This window comes from Sander vitreus, unplaced genomic scaffold (genome assembly GCF_031162955.1).
Source record: "Sander vitreus isolate 19-12246 unplaced genomic scaffold, sanVit1 ctg618_0, whole genome shotgun sequence".
Classification (NCBI taxonomy): Eukaryota; Metazoa; Chordata; class Actinopteri; order Perciformes; family Percidae; genus Sander; species Sander vitreus.
The window spans coordinates 1-18629 of NW_027595709.1; the positions used below are offsets into that span (position 1 = coordinate 1).

At 39.8% G+C, this 18629-nt stretch overlaps 12 non-coding genes and 5 pseudogenes across 12 annotated transcripts; all 17 read right to left on the reverse strand.

The window, feature by feature from the left end:
* Positions 1–116: 116 nt before the first annotated feature.
* On the reverse strand, positions 117–237 carry LOC144514583 (5S ribosomal RNA; annotated as a pseudogene).
* A 2817-nt stretch (positions 238–3054) lies between these two features.
* On the reverse strand, positions 3055–3175 carry LOC144514587 (5S ribosomal RNA; annotated as a pseudogene).
* Positions 3176–4048: 873 nt separating this feature from the next.
* Positions 4049–4166, reverse strand: LOC144514588 (5S ribosomal RNA; annotated as a pseudogene).
* Positions 4167–5043: 877 nt separating this feature from the next.
* On the reverse strand, positions 5044–5160 carry LOC144514577 (5S ribosomal RNA). The gene has a single exon (XR_013501478.1). It is a non-coding gene; the product is annotated as a 5S ribosomal RNA (ribosomal RNA).
* Positions 5161–6038: 878 nt separating this feature from the next.
* Positions 6039–6157, reverse strand: LOC144514578 (5S ribosomal RNA). Its single transcript, XR_013501479.1, has one exon. It is a non-coding gene; the product is annotated as a 5S ribosomal RNA (ribosomal RNA).
* Positions 6158–7033: 876 nt separating this feature from the next.
* Positions 7034–7152, reverse strand: LOC144514581 (5S ribosomal RNA). The gene has a single exon (XR_013501482.1). It is a non-coding gene; the product is annotated as a 5S ribosomal RNA (ribosomal RNA).
* An 877-nt stretch (positions 7153–8029) lies between these two features.
* On the reverse strand, positions 8030–8148 carry LOC144514584 (5S ribosomal RNA; annotated as a pseudogene).
* Positions 8149–9023: 875 nt separating this feature from the next.
* LOC144514589 (5S ribosomal RNA) lies at positions 9024–9143 on the reverse strand. Its single transcript, XR_013501484.1, has one exon. It is a non-coding gene; the product is annotated as a 5S ribosomal RNA (ribosomal RNA).
* Positions 9144–10019: 876 nt separating this feature from the next.
* Positions 10020–10139, reverse strand: LOC144514590 (5S ribosomal RNA). Its single transcript, XR_013501485.1, has one exon. It is a non-coding gene; the product is annotated as a 5S ribosomal RNA (ribosomal RNA).
* Positions 10140–11016: 877 nt separating this feature from the next.
* Positions 11017–11135, reverse strand: LOC144514574 (5S ribosomal RNA). The gene has a single exon (XR_013501475.1). It is a non-coding gene; the product is annotated as a 5S ribosomal RNA (ribosomal RNA).
* An 881-nt stretch (positions 11136–12016) lies between these two features.
* On the reverse strand, positions 12017–12135 carry LOC144514576 (5S ribosomal RNA). Its single transcript, XR_013501477.1, has one exon. It is a non-coding gene; the product is annotated as a 5S ribosomal RNA (ribosomal RNA).
* An 874-nt stretch (positions 12136–13009) lies between these two features.
* On the reverse strand, positions 13010–13128 carry LOC144514579 (5S ribosomal RNA). The gene has a single exon (XR_013501480.1). It is a non-coding gene; the product is annotated as a 5S ribosomal RNA (ribosomal RNA).
* An 876-nt stretch (positions 13129–14004) lies between these two features.
* On the reverse strand, positions 14005–14121 carry LOC144514582 (5S ribosomal RNA; annotated as a pseudogene).
* An 877-nt stretch (positions 14122–14998) lies between these two features.
* Positions 14999–15117, reverse strand: LOC144514580 (5S ribosomal RNA). The gene has a single exon (XR_013501481.1). It is a non-coding gene; the product is annotated as a 5S ribosomal RNA (ribosomal RNA).
* Positions 15118–15990: 873 nt separating this feature from the next.
* LOC144514591 (5S ribosomal RNA) lies at positions 15991–16111 on the reverse strand. The gene has a single exon (XR_013501486.1). It is a non-coding gene; the product is annotated as a 5S ribosomal RNA (ribosomal RNA).
* An 877-nt stretch (positions 16112–16988) lies between these two features.
* Positions 16989–17107, reverse strand: LOC144514586 (5S ribosomal RNA). The gene has a single exon (XR_013501483.1). It is a non-coding gene; the product is annotated as a 5S ribosomal RNA (ribosomal RNA).
* An 877-nt stretch (positions 17108–17984) lies between these two features.
* On the reverse strand, positions 17985–18102 carry LOC144514575 (5S ribosomal RNA). Its single transcript, XR_013501476.1, has one exon. It is a non-coding gene; the product is annotated as a 5S ribosomal RNA (ribosomal RNA).
* Positions 18103–18629: the final 527 nt, after the last annotated feature.

Sequence of the window (18629 nt, forward strand, 5' to 3'; positions counted from 1 at the left end):
TTTTCAACCCTTGTTGAACGTGAAAGTGGCATCTAGTGTGCCCAGAAAATGAAGACAGTGTTTTGTGGCGGGCTTCATTTGACCATTACTAGCGCTCCTGCTGACGGAAAAGAGAAAGCTTACAGCACCGGGTATTCCCAGGCGGTCTCCCCATCCAAGTACTGACCCGGCCCGACCCTGCTTAGCTTCCGAGACTCGGACGAGATCGGGCGCGCTCAGGGTGGCATGGCCGTGAAGCTTGAGTGTACCAAGTGAAACAAGCTTACTTTAAAGACGATGAACCCCAGAGGTTCTCAAACTGCTTGAAGACGCAGTTTGCTGCGGAGTACTCAACTACATGTAATCACACCAGTAGTGCACCTATACATTTTGCAGTCTCTCTGGTAGTTCAACTACATTCATCTTCGAACCAACAAGCTGAATTGCTTTTTTGCCTCTTTTCGTACTGTACTAACACTCCGCTGTATTTTTAAGCATTCTTTCATTTGTTTTGTTCCATATTTTTATTCATTCATTTAGCCTGTTGCTATATGTGTGCTCTTACATGTATGTATTTCCATGTTTATTTTTTTCATTACAGTAAATATTTCTCAATTCTTTGAACTTTACCTTACTCAGACTTGAGTGACTTCGTCGTCTTCAGCAAATTTGCATGATCCAAATGTAGATATTTCTGATTTCAAACTATCCAGATCTGCACACCTGAAGAACATGATACAAAGAATCGGTCAAAGTGCATGAACTCCTACTTGAATTGCTGAAACACTTGTGAGGCTGTTTAGTTTTAGTTTTAGTTTTAAAGCATGTTGAGCCCAGTCGCATCCTCCGCACAGTTTCCTCTTTCAGCTCTTGCAGCAAAGGAGGCGCCTTCTCTGGCATGGTGAAAAGTGAAGCTGCAAATCACTGTCTTTATTTTCTAAGTCACTAGATGGCAATCCCTCGTGTCAAAGCACAGCGCAAGAAATGGCAATTAGTGTAGCTCAACCCTTGTTGAACAGAAAGTGGCATCTAGTGAGCTCAGAAAATGAAGACAGTGTTTTGCTTTGCTGTCATTTGGACACATTACTAGCGCCTGCTGCTGGACTAGAAAAGAAAAGCTGCAGCAACTGGTATTCCCGAGTGCGACCATCTCAGTACTGATCCTCCTGCCCGACCCTCTGCTTAGCTCAGATCGGATCGAGATCGGCGTGCTCAGGTAGGTCATGGCCAGGCCAGCGTACCAAGTGAAAACAAGCTATTTAAAGATCGATGAACCCCTAGAGGTTCTCAAAACTGTTGAAGACGCAGTTTGGGGGTTGAGAGTACTCAACTACATGTAATCACACTAGTAGTGCACCTATGACAGTTTTTGCAGTAGTTTCTGTAGTTCAACTACATTCATCTGAACCAATAAGTTGAATTGCTGTTTTGCTCTTTTTTCAGTACTGTAATTAACACTGCTGTATTTTAAGCATTCTTTCATTTGTTTTGTTCCATATTTATTCATTCATTTAGCCTGTTGCTATATGTATTCTTACATGTATGGTATTTTCATGTTTATTTTTTCATTACTGTAATTATTTCTCAATTCTTTGAACTTTACCTTTACTCAGACTTGAGTGACTTGTCGCTCTCGTAAATTTAGCATGATCCAAAATGTAGATATCTTTGATTTCAAAACTATCCAGATCGGCACAATCTTGAAGAACAAGAACAAAGAATTCATGGTCAAAGTGCATGAACTCCTACTTGAATTGTTGAACACCGTGAGGTTGTTTATTTTAGTTTTAATTAAAGATGCTGCTTCCAAAAAAAAGTTGCATCCTCCGTACTAGTTTCTTGTCAGCTCTGTTCCCAGCAAAGGAGGAGTAGCTTTCTCTGGATGATGGTGAAATGAAGCTTGAACCATCTGCTCTATAGGCTCACTAGATGGCACTTGTTCAAAGAAAGGGTTAAAGGGAATGGAATACCAGCGTGTTTTCAACCCTTTGCTGAACAGAAGTGGCATCTAGTAGAGCTCAGAAAAATGAAGACAGTGCTTTGCTAAGCTTCATCTGACCATTACTAGCGCCCTCGCTGACTGAAAAGTAGCTTACAGCACCGGCAGTATTCTAGGCGTGTCTCCCATCCAGGGTACTGACTCCGGCCCGACTCTGTTTAGCTTCCGAAAGATCGGACGGATCGCGTGGTTCAGGGTGGTATGGCCATAAGCGAGTGTACCAAGCGAAACAAGCTATTGAAAGACGGATGAACCCCAGAGGTTCTCAAAACTGTTGAAGACGTAGTTTGGGGTTGAGGAGTACTCAACTATGTAATCACACCAGTAGTGCACTCATGCATTTTGCAGCAGTTTTGGTAGTTCAACTCATTCATCTTCGAACCAACAAGTTGAATTGCTTTTTTGCTTTCTTTTTTTCGGTACTGTAATCAACACTGCTGTATTTTTAAGCATTCTTTCATTTAGTTTGTTCCATATTTATTCATTCATTTTAAGCCTGTTACTGATATGTATTCTGCATGTATGTAGTCCATGTTTATTTTTTTCATTACTGAAATTATTTCTCAATTCTTGAACTTTACCTTTACTCAGACTTGAGTGACTTGTCGTCTTCCCTAGAATTTGCATGATCCAAAATGTAGATATCTTTGATTTCAAAACTATCCAGATCGGCACAATCTTGAAGAACAAGAACAAAGAATTCATGGTCAAAGTGCATGAACTCCTACTTGAATTGTTGAACACTGTGAGGTTGTTTATTTTAGTTTTAATTAAAGATGTTGCTTCCAAAAAAAGTTGCATCCTCCGTACAGTTTCCTTGTCAGCTCTGTCTCCAGCAAGGAGGAGTAGCGTCTCTGAGCGATGGTGAAATGAGCTTTTGAAACCACTGTCTTTATTTTCTAAGCTCACTAGATGGCAATCTCTGTTCAAAGAAAAGGGTTAAAGGAATGGCAATCCAGTGTGTTTTCAACCCTTTGTTGAACAGAAAGTGGCATCTAGTGAGCTCAGAAAATGAAGATAGTGTTTTGCTTTGCTTCATTTGACCATTACTAGCGCTCTCTGCTGACGGAAAAGAAAGCTTACAGCACCGGTATTCCCAGGCGGTCTCCCCATCCAGAGTACTGATCCCGCCCGACTCCTGCTTAGCTTCCGAGATCGGACGAGATCGGGCGTGCTCAGGGTGGTATGGCCGTAAGCGTAGTGTACCAAGTGAAAAACAAGCTATTTAAAGACGATGAACCCCAGAGGTTCTCAAAACTGTTGAAGACGTAGTTTGGGGCTGAGGAGTACTCAACTACATGTAATCACACTAGTAGTGCACCTATACATTTTGCAGTAGTCTCTCTGCAGTTCAACCACATTCATCTCTGAACCAACAAGCTGAATTGCTTTTTTTGCTCTTTTTTTTCGGTACTGTAATTAACACTGCTGTATTTTTAAGCATTCTTTCATTTGTTTTAGTTCCATATTTATTCATTCATTTAGCCTGTTGCTATATGTATTCTTACATGTATGTATTTCCATGTTTATTTTTTCATTACTGTAATTATTTCTCAATTCTTTTGAACTTTACCTTACTCAGACTTGAGTGACTTGTCGCCTTCCGTAAATTTGTATGATCCAAAATGTAGATATCTTTGATTTCAAAACTATCCAGATCGGCACAATCTTGAAGAACAAGAACAAAGAATTCATGGTCAAAGTGCATGAACTCCTACTTGAATTGTTGAACACTGTGAGGTTGTTTATTTTAGTTTTAATTAAAGATGTTGCTTCCAAAAAAAGTTGCATCCTCCGTACAGTTTCCTGTCAGCTCTGTCTCCAGCAAAGGAGGAGTAGCGCCTCTGAGTGATGGAGAATGAAGCTTGCAAACCACTGTCTTTATTTTCTAAGCTCACTAGATGGCAATCTCTGTTCAAAGAAAAGGGTTAAAGGAATGGCAATTCAGTGTGTTTTCAACCCTTGTTGAACAGAAAGTGGCATCTAGTGAGCTCAGAAAAATGAAGACAGTGTTTTTGCTTTGCTTCATTTGACCATTACTAGCGCCCTCTGCTGACGGAAAAGAAAAATGCTTTACAGCACCGGTATTCCCAGGCGGTCTCCCATCCAAGCACTGACCCGGCCCGACTCCTGCTTAGCTTCCGAGATCGGACGAGATCGCGTGTTCAGGGTGGTATGGGCCGTAAGCGAGTGTACCAAGTGAAAACAAGCTATTTAAAGACGATGAACCCCAGAGGTTCTCAAAACTGTTGAAGACGCAGTTTGGGGTTGAGGAGTACTCAACTACATGTAATCACACTAGTAGTGCACCTATACATTTTGCAGTAGCTCTCTGGTAGTTCAACTACATTCATCTTCGAACCAACAAGTTGAATTGCTTTTTTTGCTCTCTTTTTTCTCGGTACTGTAATTAACACTGCTGTATTTTTTAAGCATTCTTTCATTTGTTTTGTTCCATATTTATTCATTCATTTAGCCTGTTGCTATATGTATTCTTACATGTATGTATTTCCATGTTTATTTTTTCATTACTGTAATTATTTCTCAATTCTTTTGAACTTTACCTTTACTCAGACTTGAGTGACTTGTCGCCTTCCTCGTAAATTTGCATGATCCAAAATGTAGATATCTTTGATTTCAAAACTATCCAGATCGGCACAATCTTGAAGAACAAGAACAAAGAATTCATGGTCAAAGTGCATGAACTCCTACTTGAATTGTTGAACACTGTGAGGTTGTTTATTTTTAGTTTTAATTAAAGATGTTGCTTCCAAAAAAAAGTTGCATCCTCCGTACAGTTTCCTTTGTCAGCTCTGTCTCCAGCAAAGGAGGAGTAGCGCCTCTGGCGATGGTGAAATGAGCTTTGCAAACCACTGTCTTTATTTTCTAAGCTCACTAGATGGCAATCTCTGTTCAAAGAAAAGGGTTAAAGGAATGGCAATTCAGTGTGTTTTCAACCCTTTGTTGAACAGAAAGTGGCATCTAGTGAGCTCAGAAAATGAAGACAGTGTTTTGCTTTTGCTTCATTTGACCATTACTAGCGCCCTCTGCTGACGGAAAAGAAAAGCTTACAGCACCGGTATTCCCAGGCGGTCTCCCATCCAAGTACTGACCCGGCCCGACCCTGCTTAGCTTCCGAGATCGGACGAGATCGGGCGTGTTCAGGGTGGTATGGCCGTAGCGAGTGTACCAAGTGAAAACAAGCTATTTAAAGACGATGAACCCCAGAGGTTCTCAAAACTGTTGAAGACGCAGTTTGGGGTTGAGGAGTACTCAACTACATGTAATCACACTAGTAGTGCACCTATACATTTTGCAGTAGCTCTCTGGTAGTTCAACTACATTCATCTTCGAACCAACAAGTTGAATTGCTTTTTTTGCTCTCTTTTTTTTCGGTACTGTAATTAACACTGCTGTATTTTTTAAGCATTCTTTCATTTGTTTTGTTCCATATTTATTCATTCATTTAGCCTGTTGCTATATGTATTCTTACATGTATGTATTTCCATGTTTATTTTTTTCATTACTGTAATTATTTCTCAATTCTTTTGAACTTTACCTTTACTCAGACTTGAGTGACTTGTCGCCTTCCTGTAAATTTGCATGATCCAAAATGTAGATATCTTTGATTTCAAAACTATCCAGATCGGCACAATCTTGAAGAACAAGAACAAAGAATTCATGGTCAAAGTGCATGAACTCCTACTTGAATTGTTGAACACTGTGAGGTTGTTTATTTTAGTTTTAATTAAAGATGTTGCTTCCAAAAAAAAGTTGCATCCTCCGTACAGTTTCCTTGTCAGCTCTGTCTCCAGCAAAGGAGGAGTAGCGCCTCTGAGCGATGGTAGAAATGAAGCTTTAGCAAACCACTGTCTTTATTTTTCTAAGCTCACTAGATGGCAATCTCTGTTCAAAGAAAAGGGTTAAAGGAATGGCAATCCAGTGTGTTTTTCAACCCTTTGTTGAACAGAAAGTGGCATCTAGTGAGCTCAGAAAATGAAGACAGTGTTTTGCTTGCTTCATTTGACCATTACTAGCGCCTCTGCTGACGGAAAAGAAAAGCTTACAGCACCGGGTATTCCCAGGCGGTCTCCCCATCCAAGTACTGACCCGCCCGACCCTGCTTAGCTTCCGAGATCGGACGAGATCGGGCGTGTTCAGGGTGGTATGGCCGTAAGCGAGTGTACCAAGTGAAAACAAGCTATTTAAAGACGATGAACCCCAGAGGTTCTCAAAACTGTTGAAGACGCAGTTTGGGGTTGAGGAGTACTCAACTACATGTAATCACACTAGTAGTGCACCTATACATTTTGCAGTAGCTCTCTGGTAGTTCAACTACATTCATCTTCGAACCAACAAGTTGAATTGCTTTTTTTTGCTCTCTTTTTTCGGGTACTGTAATTAACACTGCTGTATTTTTTAAGCATTCTTTCATTTGTTTTGTTCCATATTTATTCATTCATTTAGCCTGTTGCTATATGTATTCTTACATGTATGTATTTCCATGTTTATTTTTTTCATTACTGTAATTATTTCTCAATTCTTTTGAACTTTACCTTTACTCAGACTTGAGTGACTTGTCGCCTTCCAGTAAATTTGCATGATCCAAAATGTAGATATCTTTGATTTCAAAACTATCCAGATCGGCACAATCTTGAAGAACAAGAACAAAGAATTCATGGTCAAAGTGCATGAACTCCTACTTGAATTGTTGAACACTGTGAGGTTGTTTATTTTAGTTTTAATTAAAGATGCTGCTTCCAAAAAAAAGTTGCATCCTCCGTACAGTTTCCTTGTCAGCTCTGTCTCCAGCAAAGGAGGAGTAGCGCCTCTGGCGATGGTGAAATGAAGCTTGCAAACCACTGTCTTTATTTTCTAAGCTCACTAGATGGCAATCTCTGTTCAAAGAAAAGGGTTAAAGGAATGGCAATCCAGTGTGTTTTCAACCCTTTGTTGAACAGAAAGTGGCATCTAGTGAGCTCAGAAAATGAAGACAGTGTTTTGCTTTTGCTTTCATTTGACCATTACTAGCGCCCTCTGCTGACGGAAAAGAAAAGCTTACAGCACCGGGTATTCCCAGGCGGTCTCCCATCCAAGTACTGACCCGCCCGACTCCTGCTTAGCTTCCGAGATCGGACGAGATCGGGCGTGTTCAGGGTGGTATGGCCGTAAGCTGAGTGTACCAAGTGAAAACAAGCTATTTAAAGACGATGAACCCCAGAGGTTCTCAAAACTGTTGAAGACGCAGTTTGGGGTTGAGGAGTACTCAACTACATGTAATCACACTAGTAGTGCACCTATACATTTTTGCAGTAGCTCTGGTAGTTCAACTACATTCATCTTCGAACCAACAAGTTGAATTGCTTTTTTTTGCTCTCTTTTTTTCGGTACTGTAATTAACACTGCTGTATTTTTAAGCATTCTTTCATTTGTTTTGTTCCATATTTATTCATTCATTTAGCCTGTTGCTATATGTATTCTTACATGTATGTATTTCCATGTTTATTTTTTTCATTACTGTAATTATTTCTCAATTCTTTGAACTTTACCTTTACTCAGACTTGAGTGACTTGTCGTCTTCCGTAAATTTGCATGATCCAAAAATGTAGATATCTTTGATTTCAAAACTATCCAGATCGGCACAATCTTGAAGAACAAGAACAAAGAATTCATGGTCAAAGTGCATGAACTCCTACTTGAATTGTTGAACACTGTGAGGTTGTTTATTTTAGTTTTAATTAAAGATGTTGATCTCCAAAAAAAAGTTGCATCCTCCGTACAGTTTCCTTGTCAGCTCTGTCTCCAGCAAAGGAGGAGTAGCGCCTCTGGCGATGGTGAAATGAGCTTTTGCAAACCACTGTCTTTATTTTTCTAAGCTCACTAGATGGCACCCTGTTCAAAGAAAAAGGGCTAAAGGAATGGCAATTCAGTGTGTTTTCAACCCTTTGTTGAACAGAAAGTGGCATCTAGTGAGCCTCAGAAAATGAAGACAGTGTTTTGCTTTGCTTCATTTGACCATTACTAGCGCCCTCTGCTGACTTTGAAAAGAAAAGCTTACAGCACCGGTATTCCCAGGCGGTCTCCCCATCCAAGTGACTGACCCGCCCGACTCTGCTTAGCTTCCGAGATCGGACGAGATCGGGCGTGTTCAGGGTGGTATGGCCGTAAGCGAGTGTACCAAGTGAAAACAAGCTATTTAAAGACGATGAACCCCAGAGGTTCTCAAAACTGTTGAAGACGCAGTTTGGGGTTGAGGAGTACTCAACTACATGTAATCACACTAGTAGTGCACCTATACATTTTGCAGTAGCTCTCTGGTAGTTCAACTACATTCATCTTCGAACCAACAAGTTGAATTGCTTTTTTTTGCTCTCTTTTTTTCGGTACTGTAATTAACACTGCTGTATTTTTTTAAGCATTCTTTCATTTGTTTTGTTCCATATTTATTCATTCATTTAGCCTGTTGCTATATGTATTCTTACATGTATGTATTTCCATGTTTATTTTTTTCATTACTGTAATTATTTCTCAATTCTTTGAACTTTACCTTACTCAGACTTGAGTGACTTGTCGTCTTCCGTAGAATTTGCATGATCCAAAAATGTAGATATCTTTGATTTCAAAACTATCCAGATCGGCACAATCTTGAAGAACAAGAACAAAGAATTCATGGTCAAAGTGCATGAACTCCTACTTGAATTGTTGAACACTGTGAGGTTGTTTATTTTAGTTTTAATTAAAGATGTTGCTTCCAAAAAAAAAGTTGCATCCTCCGTACAGTTTCCTTGTCAGCTCTGTCTCCAGCAAAGGAGGAGTAGCGCCTGGCGATGGTGAATGAAGCTTGAGAAACCACTGTCTTTATTTTTCTAAGCTCACTAGATGGCAATCTCTGTTCAAAGAAAAGGGTTAAAGGAATGGCACTCAGTGTGTTTTCAACCCTTTGTTGAACAGAAAGTGGCATCTAGTGAGCTCAGAAAATGAAGACAGTGTTTTTGCTTTGCTTCATTTGACCATTACTAGCGCCCTCTGCTGACGGAAAAGAAAAAGCTTACAGCACCGGGTATTCCCAGGCGGTCTCCCATCCAAGTACTGACCCGGCCCGACCTCTGCTTAGCTTCCGAGATCGGACGAGATCGGGCGTGTTCAGGGTGGTATGGCCGTAAGCGAGTGTACCAAGTGAAAACAAGCTATTTAAAGACGATGAACCCCAGAGGTTCTCAAAACTGTTGAAGACGCAGTTTGGGGTTGAGGAGTACTCAACTACATGTAATCACACTAGTAGTGCACCCTATACATTTTGCAGTAGCTCTCTGGTAGTTCAACTACATTCATCTTCGAACCAACAAGTTGAATTGCTTTTTTTGCTCTCTTTTTTCGGTACTGTAATTAACACTGCTGTATTTTTTAAGCATTCTTTCATTTGTTTTGTTCCATATTTATTCATTCATTTAGCCTGTTGCTATATGTATTCTTACATGTATGTATTTCCATGTTTATTTTTTTCATTACTGTAATTATTTCTCAATTCTTTTGAACTTTACCTTTACTCAGACTTGAGTGACTTGTCGTCTTCCTGTAAATTTGCATGATCCAAAATGTAGATATCTTTGATTTCAAAACTATCCAGATCGGCACAATCTTGAAGAACAAGAACAAAGAATTCATGGTCAAAGTGCATGAACTCCTACTTGAATTGTTGAACACTGTGAGGTTGTTTATTTTTAGTTTTAATTAAAGATGTTGCTTCCAAAAAAAAGTTGCATCCTCCGTACAGTTTCCTTGTCAGCTCTGTCTCCAGCAAAGGAGGAGTAGCGCCTCTGGCGATGGTGAAATGAAGCTTGCAAACCACTGTCTTTATTTTCTAAGCTCACTAGATGGCAATCTCTGTTCAAAGAAAAGGGTTAAAGGAATGGCAATTCAGTGTGTTTTCAACCCTTTGTTGAACAGAAAGTGGCATCTAGTGAGCTCAGAAAATGAAGACAGTGTTTTGCTTTTGCTTCATTTGACCATTACTAGCGCCCTCTGCTGACGGAAAAGAAAAAGCTTACAGCACCGGGTATTCCCAGGCGGTCTCCCATCCAAGTACTGACCCGGCCCGACCTCTGCTTAGCTTCCGAGATCGGACGAGATCGGGCGTGTTCAGGGTGGTATGGCCGTAAGCTGAGTGCACCAAGTGAAAACAAGCTATTTAAAGACGATGAACCCCAGAGGTTCTCAAAACTGTTGAAGACGCAGCTTTGGGGGTTGAGGAGTACTCAACTACATGTAATCACACTAGTAGTGCACCTATACATTTTGCAGTAGCTCTCTGGTAGTTCAACTACATTCATCTTCGAACCAACAAGTTGAATTGCTTTTTTTGCTCTCTTTTTCGGTACTGTAATTAACACTGCTGTATTTTTTAAGCATTCTTTCATTTGTTTTGTTCCATATTTATTCATTCATTTAGCCTGTTGCTATATGTATTCTTACATGTATGTATTTCCATGTTTATTTTTTTCATTACTGTAATTATTTCTCAATTCTTTTGAACTTTACCTTTACTCAGACTTGAGTGACTTGTCTGTCTTCCCTAAATTTTACATGATCCAAAATGTAGATATCTTTGATTTCAAACTATCCAGATCGGCACAATCTTGAAGAACAAGAACAAAAAATTCATGGTCAAAGTGCATGAACTCCTACTTGAATTGTTGAACACTGTGAGGTTGTTTATTTTAGTTTTAATTAAAGATGTTGCTTCCAAAAAAAAAAGTTGCATCCTCCGTACAGTTTCCTTGTCAGCTCTGTCTCCAGCAAAGGAGGAGTAGCGCCTCTGAGCGATGGTGAAATGAAGCTGGTAAAACCACTGTCTTTATTTCTAAGCTCACTAGATGGCAATCTCTGTTCAAAGAAAAGGGTTAAAGGAATGGCAATTCAGTGTGTTTTCAACCCTTTGTTGAACAGAAAGTGCCATCTAGTGAGCTCAGAAAATGAAGATAGTGTTTTGCGAAGCTTCATTTGACCATTACTAAAGCCCTCTGCTGATGGAAAAGAAAAGCTTACAGCACCGGGTATTCCCAGGCGGTCTCCCATCCAAGTACTGACCCGGCCCAACCCTGCTTAGCTTCCGAGATCGGACGAGATCGGGCGTGTTCAGGGTGGTATGGCCGTAAGCAAGTTTACTGAGTGAAAACGAGCTATTTAAAGACGATGAACCCCAGAGGTTCTCAAAACTGTTGAAGACGCAGTTTGGGGTTGAGGAGTACTCAACTACATGTAATCACACTAGTAGTGCACCCTATACATTTTGCAGTAGCTCTCTGGTAGTTCAACTACATTCATCTTCGAACCAACAAGTTGAATCTGCTTTTTTTTGCTCTCTTTTTTTTCGGTACTGTAATTAACACTGCTGTATTTTTTTAAGCATTCTTTCATTTGTTTTGTTCCATATTTATTCATTCATTTAGCCTGTTGCTATATGTATTCTACATGTATGTATTTCCATGTTTATTTTTTCATTACTGTAATTATTTCTCAATTCTTTTGAACTTTACCTTTACTCAGACTTGAGTGACTTGTCGCCTTCCGTAAATTTGCATGATCCAAAATGTAGATATCTTTGATTTCAAAACTATCCAGATCGGGCACAATCTTGAAGAACAAGAACAAAGAATTCATGGTCAAAGCGCATGAACTCCTACTTGAATTGTTGAACACTGTGAGGTTGTTTATTTTAGTTTTTAATTAAAGATGTTTAGCTTCCAAAAAAAAGTTGCATCCTCCGTGACAGTTTCCTTGTCAGCTCTGTCTCCAGCAAAGGAGGAGTAGCGCCTTCTGGCGATGAGAATGAAGCTTGTGAAACCACTGTCTTTATTTTTCTAAGCTCACTAGATGGCAATCCCTGTTCAAAGAAAAGGGTTAAAGGAATGGCAATCCAGTGTGTTTTCAACCCTTTGTTGAACAGAAAGTGGCATCTAGTGAGCTCAGAAAATGAAGACAGTGTTTTGCTTTGCTTCATTTGACCATTACTAGCGCCTCTGCTGACGGAAAAGAAAAAGCTTACAGCACCGGGTATTCCCAGGCGGTCTCCCATCCAAGTACTGACCCGGCCCGACCTCTGCTTAGCTTCCGAGATCGGACGAGATCGGGCGTGTTCAGGTGGTATGGCCGTAAGCGAGTGTACCAAGTGAAAACAAGCTATTTAAAGACGATGAACCCCAGAGGTTCTCAAAACTGTTGAAGACGCAGTTTGGGGTTGAGGAGTACTCAACTACATGTAATCACACTAGTAGTGCACCTATACATTTTTGCAGTAGCTCTCTGGTAGTTCAACTACATTCATCTTCGAACCAACAAGTTGAATTGCTTTTTTTTGCTCTCTTTTTTCGGTACTGTAATTAACACTGCTGTATTTTTAAGCATTCTTTCATTTGTTTTGTTCCATATTTATTCATTCATTTAGCCTGTTGCTATATGTATTCTTACATGTATGTATTTCCATGTTTATTTTTTTCATTACTGTAATTATTTCTCAATTCTTTTGAACTTTACCTTTACTCAGACTTGAGTGACTTGTCGCCTTCCGTAAATTTGCATGATCCAAAATGTAGATATCTTTGATTTCAAAACTATCCAGATCGGCACAATCTTGAAGAACAAGAACAAAGAATTCATGGTCAAAGTGCATGAACTCCTACTTGAATTGTTGAACACTGTGAGGTTGTTTATTTTAGTTTTAATTAAAGATGTTGCTTCCCAAAAAAAAGTTGCATCCTCCGTACAGTTTCCTTGTCAGCTCTGTCTCCAGCAAAGGAGGAGTAGCGCCTCTGGCGATGGTGAAATGAAGCTTTGCGAAACCACTGTCTTTATTTTTCTAAGCTCACTAGATGGCACCCTGTTCAAAGAAAAGGGTTAAAGGAATGGCAATTCAGTGTGTTTTCAACCCTTTGTTGAACAGAAAGTGGCATCTAGTGAGCTCAGAAAATGAAGACAGTGTTTTGCTTTGCTTCATTTGACCATTACTAGCGCTCTCTGCTGACGGAAAAGAAAAGCTTACAGCACCGGGTATTCCCAGGCGGTCTCCCCATCCAAGTACTGACCCGGCCCGACCCTGCTTAGCTTCCGAGATCGGACGAGATCGGGCGTGTTCAGGTGGTATGGCCGTAAGCGAGTGTACCAAGTGAAAACAAGCTATTTAAAGACGATGAACCCCAGAGGTTCTCAAAACTGTTGAAGACGCAGTTTGGGGGTTGAGGAGTACTCAACTACATGTAATCACACTAGTAGTGCACCTATACATTTTGCAGTAGCTCTCTGGTAGTTCAACTACATTCATCTTCGAACCAACAAGTTGAATTGCTTTTTTTTGCTCTCTTTTTTCGGTACTGTAATTAACACTGCTGTATTTTTAAGCATTCTTTCATTTGTTTTGTTCCATATTTATTCATTCATTTAGCCTGTTGCTATATGTATTCTTACATGTATGTATTTCCATGTTTATTTTTTTCATTACTGTAATTATTTCTCAATTCTTTTGAACTTTACCTTTACTCAGACTTGAGTGACTTGTCGTCTTCCTCGTAAATTTGCATGATCCAAAATGTAGATATCTTTGATTTCAAAACTATCCAGATCGGCACAATCTTGAAGAACAAGAACAAAGAATTCATGGTCAAAGTGCATGAACTCCTACTTGAATTGTTGAACACTGTGAGGTTGTTTATTTTAGTTTTAATTAAAGATGTTGCTTCCAAAAAAAAGTTGCATCCTCCGTACAGTTTCCTTGTCAGCTCTGTCTCCAGCAAAGGAGGAGTAGCGCCTCTGGCGATGGTGAGAATGAAGCTTAGAAACCACTGTCTTTATTTTTCTAAGCTCACTAGATGGCAATCTCTGTTCAAAGAAAAGGGTTAAAGGAATGGCAATTCAGTGTGTTTTCAACCCTTTGTTGAACAGAAAGTGGCATCTAGTGAGCTCAGAAAATGAAGACAGTGTTTTGCTTTTGCTTCATTTGACCATTACTAGCGCCTCTGCTGACGGAAAAGAAAAGCTTACAGCACCGGGTATTCCCAGGCGGTCTCCCATCCAGCACTGACCCGCCCGACCCTGCTTAGCTTCCGAGATCGGACGAGACCGGGCGTGTTCAGGGTGGTATGGCCGTAAGCTGATGTGTACCAAGTGAAAACAAGCTATTTAAAGACGATGAACCCCAGAGGTTCTCAAAACTGTTGAAGACGCAGTTTGGGGGTTGAGGAGTACTCAACTACATGTAATCACACTAGTAGTGCACCTATACATTTTGCAGTAGTCTCTGGTAGTTCAACTACATTCATCTTCGAACCAACAAGTTGAATTGCTTTTTTTTGCTCTCTTTTTTTCGGTACTGTAATTAACACTGCTGTATTTTTTAAGCATTCTTTCATTTGTTTTGTTCCATATTTATTCATTCATTTAGCCTGTTGCTATATGTATTCTTACATGTATGTATTTCCATGTTTATTTTTTTCATTACTGTAATTATTTCTCAATTCTTTTGAACTTTACCTTACTCAGACTTGAGTGACTTGTCGTCTTCCGTAAATTTGCATGATCCAAAATGTAGATATCTTTGATTTCAAAACTATCCAGATCGGCACAATCTTGAAGAACAAGAACAAAGAATTCATGGTCAAAGTGCATGAACTCCTACTTGAATTGTTGAACACTGTGAGGTTGTTTATTTTAGTTTTAATTAAAGATGTTGCTTCCCAAAAAAAAGTTGCATCCTCCGTACAGTTTCCCTTGTCAGCTCTGTCTCCAGCAAAGGAGGAGTAGCGCCTCTGGCGATGGTGAAATGAAGCTTGCAAACCACTGTCTTTATTTTCTAAGCTCACTAGATGGCAATCTCTGTTCAAAGAAAAGGGTTAAAGGAATGGCAATTCAGTGTGTTTTTCAACCCTTTGTTGAACAGAAAGTGGCATCTAGTGAGCTCAGAAAATGAAGACAGTGTTTTGCTTTGCTTCATTTGACCATTACTAGCGCCCTCTGCTGACGGAAAAGAAAAGCTTACAGCACCGGGTATTCCCAGGCGGTCTCCCCATCCAAGTACTGACCCGGCCCGACCCTGCTTAGCTTCCGAGATCGGACGAGATCGGGCGTGTTCAGGGTGGTATGGCCGTAGCTGAGTGTACCAAGTGAAAACAAGCTATTTAAAGACGATGAACCCCAGAGGTTCTCAAAACTGTTGAAGACGCAGTTTGGGGTTGAGGAGTACTCAACTACATGTAATCACACTAGTAGTGCACCTATACATTTTGCAGTAGCTCTCTGGTAGTTCAACTACATTCATCTTCGAACCAACAAGTTGAATTGCTTTTTTTGCTCTTTTTTTCGGTACTGTAATTAACACTGCTGTATTTTTAAGCATTCTTTCATTTGTTTTGTTCCATATTTATTCATTCATTTAGCCTGTTGCTATATGTATTCTTACATGTATGTATTTCCATGTTTATTTTTTTCATTACTGTAATTATTTCTCAATTCTTTTGAACTTTACCTTACTCAGACTTGAGTGACTTGTCGCCTCTCCGTAAATTTGCATGATCCAAAATGTAGATATCTTTGATTTCAAAACTATCCAGATCGGCACAATCTTGAAGAACAAGAACAAAGAATTCATGGTCAAAGTGCATGAACTCCTACTTGAATTGTTGAACACTGTGAGGTTGTTTATTTTAGTTTTTAATTAAAGATGTTGCTTCCAAAAAAAAGTTGCATCCTCCGTACAGTTTCCTTGTCAGCTCTGTCTCCAGCAAAGGAGGAGTAGCGCTCTCTGGCGATGGTGAATGAAGCTTGCAAACCACTGTCTTTATTTTCTAAGCTCACTAGATGGCAATCTCTGTTCAAAGAAAAGGGTTAAAGGAATGGCAATTCAGTGTGTTTTTCAACCCTTTGTTGAACAGAAAGTGGCATCTAGTGAGCTCAGAAAATGAAGACAGTGTTTTGCTTTTGCTTCATTTGACCATTACTAGCGCCCTCTGCTGACGGAAAAGAAAAGCTTACAGCACCGGGTATTCCCAGGCGGTCTCCCATCCAAGTACTGACCCGGCCCGACTCCCTGCTTAGCTTCCGAGATCGGACGAGATCGGGCGTGTTCAGGGTGGTATGGCCGTAAGCTGAGTGTACCAAGTGAAAACAAGCTATTTAAAGACGATGAACCCCAGAGGTTCTCAAAACTGTTGAAGACGCAGTTTGGGGCTGAGGAGTACTCAACTACATGTAATCACACTAGTAGTGCACTCCATACATTTTGCAGTAGCTCTCTGGTAGTTCAACTACATTCATCTTCGAACCAACAAGTTGAATTGCTTTTTTTGCTCTCTTTTTTTCGGGTACTGTAATTAACACTGCTGTATTTTTAAGCATTCTTTCATTTGTTTTGTTCCATATTTATTCATTCATTTAGCCTGTTGCTATATGTATTCTTACATGTATGTATTTCCATGTTTATTTTTTTCATTACTGTAATTATTTCTCAATTCTTTTGAACTTTACCTTTACTCAGACTTGAGTGACTTGTCGTCTTCCGTAAATTTGCATGATCCAAAATGTAGATATCTTTGATTTCAAAACTATCCAGATCGGCACAATCTTGAAGAACAAGAACAAAGAATTCATGGTCAAAGTGCATGAACTCCTACTTGAATTGTTGAACACTGTGAGGTTGTTTATTTTAGTTTTAATTAAAGATGTTGCTTCCAAAAAAAAGTTGCATCCTCCGTACAGTTTCCTTGTCAGCTCTGTCTCCAGCAAAGGAGGAGTAGCGCCTCTGGCGATGGTGAAATGAAGCTTTGCAAACCACTGTCTTTATTTTCTAAGCTCACTAGATGGCAATCTCTGTTCAAAGAAAAGGGTTAAAGGAATGGCAATTCAGTGTGTTTTCAACCCTTTGTTGAACAGAAAGTGGCATCTAGTGAGCTCAGAAAATGAAGACAGTGTTTTGCTTTGCTTCATTTGACCATTACTAGCGCCCTCTGCTGACGGAAAAGAAAAAGCTTTACAGCACCGGGTATTCCCAGGCGGTCTCCCATCCAAGTACTGACCCGGCCCGACCCTGCTTAGCTTCCGAGATCGGACGAGATCGGGCGTGTTCAGGGTGGTATGGCCGTAAGCTGAGTGTACCAAGTGAAAACAAGCTATTTAAAGACGATGAACCCCAGAGGTTCTCAAAACTGTTGAAGACGCAGTTTGGGGTTGAGGAGTACTCAACTACATGTAATCACACTAGTAGTGCACTCTATACATTTTGCAGTAGCTCTCTGGTAGTTCAACTACATTAATCTTCGAACCAACAAGTTGAATTGCTTTTTTTTGCTCTCTTTTTTTCGGTACTGTAATTAACACTGCTGTATTTTTAAGCATTCTTTCATTTGTTTTGTTCCATATTTATTCATTCATTTAGCCTGTTGCTATATGTATTCTTACATGTATGTATTTCCATGTTTATTTTTTTCATTACTGTAATTATTTCTCAATTCTTTTTGAACTTTACCTTTACTCAGACTTGAGTGACTTGTCGTCTTCCGTAAATTTGCATGATCCAAAATGTAGATATCTTTGATTTCAAAACTATCCAGATCGGCACAATCTTGAAGAACAAGAACAAAGAATTCATGGTCAAAGTGCATGAACTCCTACTTGAATTGTTGAACACTGTGAGGTTGTTTATTTTAGTTTTAATTAAAGATGTTGCTTCCAAAAAAAAGTTGCATCCTCCGTACAGTTTCCTTGTCAGCTCTGTCTCCAGCAAAGGAGGAGTAGCGCCTCTGGCGATGGTGAATGAAGCTTTGCAAACCACTGTCTTTATTTTTCTAAGCTCACTAGATGGCAATCCCTGTTCAAAGAAAAGGGTTAAAGGAATGGCAATTCAGTGTGTTTTCAACCCTTTGTTGAACAGAAAGTGGCATCTAGTGAGCTCAGAAAAATGAAGACAGTGTTTTGCTTTGCTTCATTTGACCATTACTAGCGCCCTCTGCTGACGGAAAAGAAAAGCTTACAGCACCGGGTATTCCCAGGCGGTCTCCCATCCAAGTACTGACCCGGCCCGACCCTGCTTAGCTTCCGAGATCGGACGAGATCGGGCGTGTTCAGGGTGGTATGGCCGTAGCTGAGTGTACCAAGTGAAAACAAGCTATTTAAAGACGATGAACCCCAGAGGTTCTCAAAACTGTTGAAGACGCAGTTTGGGGTTGAGGAGTACTCAACTACATGTAATCACACTAGTAGTGCACCTATACATTTTGCAGTAGCTCTCTGGTAGTTCAACTACATTCATCTTCTGAACCAACAAGTTGAATTGCTTTTTTTTGCTCTTTTTTTCGGTACTGTAATTAACACTGCTGTATTTTTTAAGCATTCTTTCATTTGTTTTGTTCCATATTTATTCATTCATTTAGCCTGTTGCTATATGTATTCTTACATGTATGTATTTCCATGTTTATTTTTTTCATTACTGTAATTATTTCTCAATTCTTTGAACTTTACCTTTACTCAGACTTGAGTGACTTGTCGTCTCCGTAAATTTGCATGATCCAAAATGTAGATATCTTTGATTTCAAAACTATCCAGATCGGCACAATCTTTAGAAGAACAAGAACAAAGAATTCATGGTCAAAGTGCATGAACTCCTACTTGA